This window comes from Marmota flaviventris, chromosome 14 (assembly GCF_047511675.1).
Source record: "Marmota flaviventris isolate mMarFla1 chromosome 14, mMarFla1.hap1, whole genome shotgun sequence".
Lineage (NCBI taxonomy): Eukaryota > Metazoa > Chordata > Mammalia > Rodentia > Sciuridae > Marmota > Marmota flaviventris.
This window is the reverse complement of record NC_092511.1, coordinates 65,882,994-65,894,177: the sequence shown is the minus strand read 5'-3', so window position 1 is coordinate 65,894,177 and position 11,184 is coordinate 65,882,994.

Here is an 11,184-nt window from a genome sequence, read left to right as displayed (position 1 = left end):
GATTTGTATTAGTTCTTCTTTAATGGCTTGGTAGAACTAGGCTGAAAATTAATCCAACCCTGGACATCTCTCTGTTAGAAGGCTTTTTATAGCTGCTTCAATTTTTTCTTGTAATTGATCTGTTTAAGTTTTCTAAAATTAAAAATCAATGATAAGTTAAGAAATAGAAGCCACTCTAATACCTTGAGATTAAATAACATACTTTTGAATGATGAATGGATACAGAAAAATCAAGGAGAAATAAAAATATATATTTGAACTGAGAGATGAGAATAGAGATACAACATATGACAGTCTCTGCGATAGTAAGAAAGCATTTCCAAGAGGAAAGTTCACAGCATTGAGCTCATACATTAAAATAATAGGAAGATATCAAATGAATAATATAACATTATATCTCAAGACTCTAGTAAAAAGAACAACAAACAAACACCAAAATGAGTAGAAGAGAGGAAACTGAGATAAAAAAATACAAAAGATCAATGAGACAGAGTTTGTTTGTTTGTTTGTTTGTTTGCAAGGAAGAACAACATTTATTAGCCCTTAAGCAAATTAAAAGAAAGAGGGGGGGGGAGTCACATTATCAAAATCCAAGATGAAAAACAATATACTGCCACAGACACTACTAAAATCCAGAGTATCACCAGAAACTATTTTGAAAATTTACACTCCAATAAACTAGAAAATCTTGAAGGTATTTACTATTTCCTAGAGATGTGTGACCCACCCTAACTGAATTCATGCATGTTCTTTTTCACCCTGTCTTCATATGTGCGTGCACATGTGTACACATGCATGTGTACATAAATATTTCATTTTTTCAAAGTATAGAATTTCTCAATTGTATACCTAATATTTTTCTACATTTTATTATTTGGTGTTCTTATTTATGTACTCTACTTATTCATATATAATCTTCTGTTCTAGGCATATTTACATATGTTAGATCTACTTTGTAAGCATTTTATCTCTGTCTATTTTTTTTTTTTTTTTGACTGGGAGAATTGGAATAATCTTCTTTCTTCTGCCTTGAACATTGGGACTCCAAGATCAGTGATCTTTGCTATCCAGGACTTAACTCCAGTGGTCCCCAGAGTTCGTAAGCTTTTAACTTTGGACTGTTACACTGTTAGTTTTTCTGGTTTATAGGCTCTCTGACTTGGACCGAGTCACACTACTGGCATCTCACAAGTCTCCAACTTTTAGATGACCTGTCATGAGGCTTCTTAGCAGGCATATTTGAGATAATGCCCTTAACAAATCCCCTCTACCTATCTACAAATCCTATTGATTCTAGATGTCTGGAAAATTCTGACTAATAAAAAAAAGGAGTCAAATTAATAAACTAAGAAATAATTCTTTCTTACTGAATTCTGCCAACTCATGTTTTATTGTCTTAACATTTTCTCCCTGCATTCTCCTGTGAATGTTTTATAGGGTTCTATTCTATCTATTATGAAAACAATTACTTCACTGTTACTGATTTTAATTTTTTGTGAAGTAATTGGCTATGAAATACATCAGTTCCATGTCATCATTGTCTCCTGATGATTGATCTGCATGTATTTGTAAGTATAGCTTCTACTTTTGTAGAATGTTTTCCTAGAGTTTCTTCCAGCTAGTACTATTAGAGTCAAAACTCCTGAATCAGATTTGTACAAGATTTGTCTCTCTGAACTGGTCCTGGGCATTTAAGAATACATTTCACAAAGTTATTTTTCTTTGTTGACATGGAGACAATTTCTTCCAGAAAATATTGTTCATCAGTGGGTATTTCTAATTTTCCTGCTACTTCAATAATGTTCCATCAATGTGGCTTACCCCAATTCCTGTTGCCATTATTGCACTTATGGAACATTGATTCTGTTGTACAGCATGATCTCCTTCCATTAATAAAGGGAGATTTTATTGGCCTTTCCTATTGTGATTCTCTTATATCTCTGCAATTATTATTATTATTATTATTATTATTATTATTATTATTTTGTCATCTCCTTTGTAGACCTGCTAGCCAACCTCAGGGTATTTGGTAATTCTTAATAATTTTTTGCCTGTGTAGTTTTTATGTCTTTATTTGTGAGAAAAAAATAAATGTTGGTTTAATTAAAAATGCATTTGGGGTTTCTTTATTGTATATCCAAAGAGAAAGATTATAACACTCATGAAAATTATCCTGCCTGATGCTTTGAGTCACAGTTATCTTAACCTTTAGGGAAAAAGTCATGAGCTTCTGGTTATTGGGTTTCCTGAAGCTCCCCTGCTTCCAGGTTGTCTTAGAATATATCTTTCCAAATTTTGAAATTTCATATACTTCAAATAAGTCATTTCTTTGTTTAAAATGTCCATTATAACATTTTCTTTATGGCAGAGAATTGTAAAAACTGAATAACTATATCATAAATTTATTTTATTTATTTACTTTTTGGGGAGAGTATCAAAAATTGAACTCATGGGCACTAAGTCATTGAGTGACACCCGCAGCCCAATCTTGTATTTTATTTAGAGACAGGGTCTCACTGAGTTGCTTAGCACCTCACTGTTGCTGAGGCTGGCTTTGAACTCTCAATCCTCCTGCCTCAACCTCCCCAGGCACTGGGATTACAGGTGTGTGACACTGTGCCCAGCTTAATTTTTCTTTCTTTTTCTTTTTTTTTTTTTAAAGAGAGAGTGAGGGGGCGGGGAGAAAGAGGGGGGGAGAGAGAGAGAGAACTTTCAGCGTTTATTTTTTAGTTTTTGGCGGTCACAACATCTTTGTTTGTATGTGGTGCTGAGGATCGAACCCGGGCCGCACGCATGCCAGGTGAGCACGCTACCGCTTGAGCCACATCCCCAGCCCCTAATTTTTCTTTTTATTGACAAATAATCTCTAAGGTATTACTTCAAAACCCTTAGACCATCCTGATATTGAACAGTTTTACACAAATTATTCAGCATTTTTTGTTTTCACTGATGAATCATCCATGTCAATTATTACGTTGATGATTGCAAAATGATACTTTTCTACATTAAATAACTCTTCTACATTTAATAGTTGGATTCTCTAGATAATATTATTTTTGTCATCTCAGCCCCATTTATAATTTTGAGAATGACTTGAAATTTGGATTCTTTTGTTGTTCCTTTTTGACATGTAGATATTCATTTTCAACACATTTCTTTATTTATTATCATATTTATTTATTTGTGGTACTGGACCTCAGGCACATTGTAATGAGCTAATCCCCAACTAGCTTTATTTGATTTTTGTTAATTTTGAAACAGAGTTTTGCTAAATTGGTGAGGCTAGTCTCAAACTTCTGATCCTCCTGCCTCAGCCTCCACAGTCACTAGAGTTATAGGCATGTGCCTTAACTATTCAAAATGATTCTTTGTGATGGTAAAATAGATTCAAATGGCCCTTTGAATCAATTTATTTCTTTTATCTTAACTCCATTAGTTTTCAGCTTACTTATTGTCACAATTAAGATGTACCAGGATGATCTTTTCATTTCTCATCTTTAGCTGTGGTTTCAGTCAATATTTCAAAGAGAATTATTTTTTTAATGAAGGATAGAATTTAGAATCTAAGATCTAGGTATGTTAGATTTGTTCTCATTGCTTCAGGCTTGCCACTAGGTCTTATCAGAGAAAAAAGTTAGGAAATAATACTAACAAAACACAGTTACACAGTTACACAGTTACATCACTCATTCCAATCAACCTTAACCTTTTCTCATTTAACATTTATGTCTTCTACTTTGAGAAAGTCAAGTCCAAAAAATATATGTTTATATACATATGTATATATCTACATATGTATGCTTTATTCTACTATATATGCACAATAGTTGCATGATTATTAATATTAATATATCTACGTAAAACGGTTCTATCAGATTAAGATTTCTTTAGAGTTTTTTTGTGATTAATTATATTCCACTAAATATTCAAGGTCAAAGTTAAAGTTGCTTAAATTAATTATTATATTTGTTATGGCTTGATAAGCAATATATTATAGGATAAATATATTTATTTTATTTTACTTGGTTTTCAATTTTGTTTTTATTTTTGTCAACATTGTTGATTTAACCTTATTTTTGGAATGGGTAAAAACGTGTGTGTGTGTGTGTGAAATTAAAAATAATAAAACACTCTACTTATAGAAGAGTTACTTTCATTCCTAACCACTTATACTGACATTCCTATTTCCTTTTTAAAAATTAACAAAAATATGATCTTTGTTACCTCATGTGTATATATATATATATATATATATATATATATATATATATATATATGTATATATATGTATATATATACATATATATGTATATATATGTATATATATACATATATATGTATATATATATATATATATATATATTTTTACTAACAGATCCTAGAAATCACCCTATGTCTGTACATAATGTCTCTTATTTTTATGGCTGTATAATATTCCACTACATAGATGTACCATGATTCATTCATTGTCAGTCCACTATGAATTTTTCAATTTCAAATAGAGTACATGTTACTTCTGTACTTTTGGCTTCATATATGCAGAAATTAATCACAAATTTAGACTTTGTCAAAAAATAAATGTAGACATAATTTTGTTAGTTACTCTGTAATTACCCTCATGATTGATAGTGTCTGTTTCCTTAGGGCCTTCACAATTAACTGTATTGATCTGATATGTGAGAAATGTTGTCTGAAAATGGCTGACTTTTCAAAATGATGCTCATTATGCTAACTTTAATAGTTATTTCTAGTGATTCACTTTGGATTTATAAGCAATCACCCATCTTCATTGATTGCTCCTGCTACAAGGCTTCAGGAAAAGGCATGTGTAGTTTACCTTGTGTAATGAAGATTTATTAAAATTTTCCATAAAGACCCACACACTCATAAAACAAGTGACATAGATTTCTTGTTAGCAGAATTTGGGGAGGAAATGCATTTTGGCTGATAGCCAGGAAGTATTTCACTTCAGAATGGTCATTACTTTGCAGACTGAAAGCAGGAAAACATATGAGGTATTTTTCTTACTAGAAAACTTTTTTCATTGTGCCCTATTAATTTTAAAATCATAGGCTGCAAAGTGAGCAACATAATTTTATCTTACCTCTAGTCTAAGAAATGAGATGTGACAATAAAATTGTGGGGTGCTGACAAAGATTCTGTTATCTTTGGAACTTTTTGTTCAAAGCTTTTATCATTCACTGGGAGATGTAGATGCACTGTCATCATCTTGAGTTGGACTCACTGGTGGGGTCACCTAATTAAAGCTGTTCCAGGAAGAAATGGGACTCAGCTTCTGCACTTGGAGTAAGAGCCATCACCCTTCTCATAGAAAGTGAGAGCTAGCAGTTTTGATTTTCCTATATTTAGAATAAACCAGGACAGAAAGATAGACAAAGAGAATAAAAATCAACTTTTAACTTATTCTTATGTCCTGAAATATGCCCAACGAAAATTCACAAGCTGAAAATTATTTCCAGTTTTATCTTTGAGCATCGAAGAAAGTTTCTTTTTAATAAAAGTATAGGTTATACTACAAAAAAAATTAGAGAAATTAAATATTAGATTTTCTCTAAACTTAGACTTTAATTTACATGTTGAAAAATGAGGACCAATAAGAAATGATGTCCATATTATGGACATTATGATGTCAGTATAAATGATGTCTGTACAAATAGAAATTATGTCCACATAGATAGACAAAAGAGTTGTTAGAGCTATAAAAACTCAATTTAAGTTATGCATGTAAGTAATTTTTTTTTATTTTTTTCTCTCCCCTCCTCCCTCATTTCGCCCTGCCCCCTGCCCCCGGCCCCACTGCCCAGGGTCACTTTACCACTGAACTACATTCCAGCCCTTTTTATTTTTTTGTTTTGAGACAGGGTCTCACTGAGTTGCTTAGGGCCTCACTAAATTGTTGAGGCTAGTTTTGAACTTGTGATCCTCCTGTCTCAGCTTCCAGAGCAGCTGGGATTAGAGGCATGTGCCACCACACCCTGTGTATCTTTCATGTTTGACAAACATGTTTCACATCACACTAAAGACCGTTTGCCCCACTTTGCCCATGGGATGTTAAGAAGCAAGGGTGATGAGAATTGGCATGGCGGCACCTCCCAACAGAAGTGCACTTCTACTTGCATTCTTTTACTCATTTCTTACCCCAAGTTCCAACGTTCTATGTTCATAGTGACCTTTCTTATGTGGTCTAGACCTAAATCATCTCTCCCATTTAAAAAATCTTAAATGCAATTACTCTGTGTTTTCACAAGACCCACAGTATGTGCTGAAAAACTTAAAAATATTAACCCACTATCTTTTTCTTGTTATTTTTAGTCTTCTTTTCCTTCTTTTTTCCTTATCCATTAAAACAAGTAGTCATCTGGCACATAACCTCCAAGAAAGAAATTGATAGAATATATAGATATATTGACCAAGAATAGAATTACACATTAAAGAGTTTTGCCCTGACAGGTTGAAGTTTGTGATAGCTGAAAAGAATGAGAGCAACAAAAAGTTATCTACTTCATTTGTTTTAAGGATAAGATCTCCCATTGGAGATTTCCTGTTAGACTAATTTGAGTTTCTTCTTTGCCTGGTTGTCAACAAAGACCTGTCAAGAACAACTTAGGAGAGGAAAAGTTGATTATGGGTCATAGTTTTAGAGATTCAGTGTATGGTTAGATGGGTGAGTCCATTGCTCTGTGTCCAAAGTAAGGCAACACATCATGCAGAAATATGGGGCAATGTTACGTCTTGACAGTCAGGAAGCACAGGGAAGGAAGGGGGATAGAGTCCCAGGGAACAATGGCCAAACCCACTGACTTCTACTTGTCTACAGTTACTACACAGTCCATTCAGACTAGGATGAACTGATTAGGCTACAGCTATCACAATCCAATTATTTCATCTGTGAAATAACACAGGAGCTTTTGGGGAACACTTCATATCTAAACTTAACAGCTCCTATGGGTCCATTCCAACATGTCTGATAGAGTTGAACTTATTTTTCAATAGAGAAATCCATATATACAAGTGCAAGCCAATGACTCCAAATTCACTTATTTAATTAGGAATACTGCTAGAGGTAGAACTTAGCATCCATTAATTCTTATTTCTAAACATAAGAATTAAATCCCCTAACTTTTCCCTATTATTTTGGCATAGTTTCTGCATACGAGAGAAAATATTTGACCATTGAATTTCTGGGTCTGACTTATTTCACTTAGCATAATATTCTTCAGCTCCATCCATTTATCAGAAAATGCCATAATGCCATTCTTCTTTATGGCTCAGTAAAAGTTGTGTACAAGAACCACATTTTCTTTATCACACATTCATATGTTGATGGGCACCTTGGCTGGTTCCATAATGTGGCTATTGTGAACTGTATTACGATAAATAATGATGTATCTGAAACACAAGAGTATGCTGATTTTTTTTTTTAAGTTAGATAGCTGGATCATATGGTAGTTGAATTTCTAGTTTTCTGAGGAATCTCCATACTGCTTTCCAGAGTGGTTGTACCAATTTGCAGTTCCACCAACAACGTATGAGTGCAATGTATTATCCTCCTACATCCTCGCCGATATTTATTCTTATTGATAGTTGCCCTTCTTACTGGAATAAGATGACATGTCAATGTAGTTTTGATTTGCGTTTCCCTGATTGAACATTTTTTCATATATTTGTTGGTCGTTTGTATTTCTTTTTCTTTTGGGAAGCCTCTGTTTAGTTCTTTTGCCTATTTATCAATTAGATTACTTGTGTTTGTTTGGTGTTAAGTTTTTTGAGTTCTTTATATATTTTGCATATTAATCCCCTGTTGGAGGAGCAGTTGGCAAATAAAAAGATCTTCTCCCAATCTTCTCTCTTCATGCTCTTAATTGTTTACCTTGCTGTGCAGAAGCTTTTTAATTTAATGCCATTTCTTTGATTTGTTCTTGGTTTTATTTCTTGCTCTGTAGGAGTTTTATTAAGAAAGTTGTTTTCTGTGCCTAGATGTTGTAATTTTGAACCTATATTTTCTTCTCACAGTTGCAAAGTTTCTGGTCTAAATTCTAGGTCTTTGATCTAGTTTGAGTTGACTTTTGTGCAGGGTGACAGTGATCTAGTTTCATTCTTCTACATATGAATATCCAGACTTTCCATTGTCATTTGTTAAAAAGGCTGTTTTTCTTCAATGTATGTTTTTGGCACCTTTGTTGAATATCAGATGACTGTATCTATGTGAGTTTGTCCCTATGGTTTGTATTCTATTCCATTGGTTTTCATGTCTGTTTTGATGCTGTTTGTTTATGATAGCTCTGTAGGATAATTTGAGATCTGATATTGTGATGCCTCCAGTATCATTCTTCTTGCTCAGGATTGCTTTGGCAAAGCTAGGTCCTTATTCTTCCAAATGGATTTTAGAATTTTTTGTTCGTAGGAAGAAGTGTTTGAGGAGGAAAGAGGAGTGATGGGAAAAGACAGCAATGGTACAATGAAATTGACCAAATTACACTTTGTACATGTATAAATATATCTCAATGTATTTCAATTTTATGTATATCTTTTGAGCACTAATGTAAAAGAAAATTATAAATAAATGAATGAAGGAAGATCAGTAGAGGAGAGGAACAGGAACAGGCGGAGGAAAGTTGGGAGGGCAGGAGGGAAGGTACTGATGACTGAAATGGAGAAAATTTGTATTCCTTGCATGTGTGATTATGTCCAAATGAACACCGATATTATGCAGAAACATAATGCAGCAATAAAAATAAGTAAATAAAAATGACAATGACCTGGTAATGTAAGATCATTCTAAAACTATAAATCATGATATGACCAGGATTTATTTTTCATTGGACAATTAAACTTTTTATCCTATTGTCTTCCAATAATATATCTCAATAGGTTAAAAGAGAAAAGGAGATAAGGGGCTAGCAAAAGCAGGGAGAGTAGAAGAAAAGATATGATGGGTAAAGACAGGTGGTGAGTGTTACACATTTTTGGAATTCTGTCCTAGGTGTGCCCTGTGTTCACTGATGTCTTGAAAATTCCTCTCATGTTTCTAAAGAGATTGTTGATGGCGTCATATAGAAGCCCCTTCTATACCCATCCACGTGTGCAGAACTGTTGACTGGAGCTCACTGCAGGGACAGGACATTCCCAGCCCCAGGCCCAGGCCAGCCATGATGCACCCACTTTCCATGACCAGGATCGTCCACCCCCACTGGTGATGATTTTGGAAATATGAAAGTTCTGTGAGTTTATCCACTGAGATCTGGGGGGCTTAGGTCTTGATATTTCCAATTCTGGCTGAAGGATATAAAAATAACAAACCCCACAAAAAAAGGGAAATAACAATCTCCAGAGAGAAAGGAGGACAATGTGAATTCCCACTCCACCCCCAGCCCTGTCTAGATTCTGGACTTACACCTTTTCCCCAGCAACAATAGGTATGGAAACTTTGCAACTGGTTCCCCTGATTTGAGCTTTGAACTTGCAAAACTGTTTCCCTCGACTACCCAAAGGACACATTTTTGCCATGATTCAAATCTCACTTGTTATGATTCCAACCTCACATAAACTCCATAAAAATCTGACCCCAGTTGTAATCAATCACCATTTTCTTTCATGGAAACGTGCCATTCCACTGAATAAAGAAAGCTTACTGATCTTTGAGGTCTGTTTCCCCTTTGGGTTATTTTTGTTTTCATTGACTGTTTTCCCTTAGAAAAAATAAGTCCTTTTTTTCAGCCTTGCTAATAGCAGCAGAAGAAAGGGCTTCTTTGACTAGTCCCCAGCCAGTGGGGCTGGGTGCCCAGGGGACCCTGTGGCTTGGGGACCCCTGCCTATGGCCAGCTCCTTGCTGAAGAACATGCTTGTGTGGTATTAGGAAAACAGGTTGTTTTGTGAATAAAATGAAGGGATGTTTGTGTCATTGGAAAAAAAAATCATCAGTTGCTGCTGGGCTATGCTATTGACTTGTCTCTCTTGGTCATTGTAAGAAGATGAGATCAATCTGTGATGCTCTTCCAAATCAATTACTAAGTTGGACCAACACAAAATATGAGGAACCTTTCAGAGAGCTGAGAGAGTCAGATGGGATAACAGGATCAATTGTGCTTGCAGACTGTGTAGGCACTAGCCACTGGGAAGAGCATCACTATAAAATCTGACAGGTACTCAATGCCTGTGCCTAGTCATTCGGGGAAAACTTTAAGTGAACATATTTTATGAGTAACATGATATCAACATCTTCATTAGAAAGAGTCACAGACAAAGTTTCTAAGATTGTAGTTTTTTAGCTACAGGTATGCTTTATCTAATGCTAATCAGATTTATAAATATGTATGGATTTACATTTTGTGGAGCAGTGAAAATATTCTTAAACATAGATTCCAGGTACAGATACTTCGAATGCCAATTACTTTGTCATATTATTATACCATCACTGAAATGGGATTTCTTATTTTTTAACTATGTGTATGCATAGACAATTGAGTTCCAACTAAAGCTAATCTGTACAAATAACACCTTATACTATAAATGCATAATGTCCCTTCTTACTAGTTTGAATTTTTGACTAGAGGTATACATTTAAAACAAAACAAAAGCCAATCATTTCTTGTTCATTACATGTGTCTCTGCATTTTGAAAATAATACCTTTTATCTTGAATGGAATTTTATTTTATTAAAATACCATAAGACAAGAATATTTTTTAAATATCATGAATTAAAAACTACTTTGTGATGGTGACTGTTGTTTTAATCATTTAATCACTTTATTTTAAATTTCTGTCTATAAAGAAATCTTTACCTGAGAGAATTCGAACAATCTTATACACTTTTAGGCAATAATTTTACAATTCTATGAAACATTTCTGCAAAAATTCATATATATATATATATATATATATATATATATATATATATATATAGTTACATATGCATATTCAAATACACACTCATAAATATTTAGGCTTAAGTAATGCTTTTATTTGGTTTTGCATTTTAGACACCATAAATAAAAGTGATTTAACCAGAATAGTGCATTATTTGGTTTGTACAAAAATATAATAATTAAGAGGTAAGCAGTTCCAGGTTAGTAATATGACTCAGTTAGAAATATAGCCTGCAACTCCTTTTCTATTTTGCTCATTTTAGCCCTTAGCTTCTGCTCTTAAATTTGCTGTCTTCAA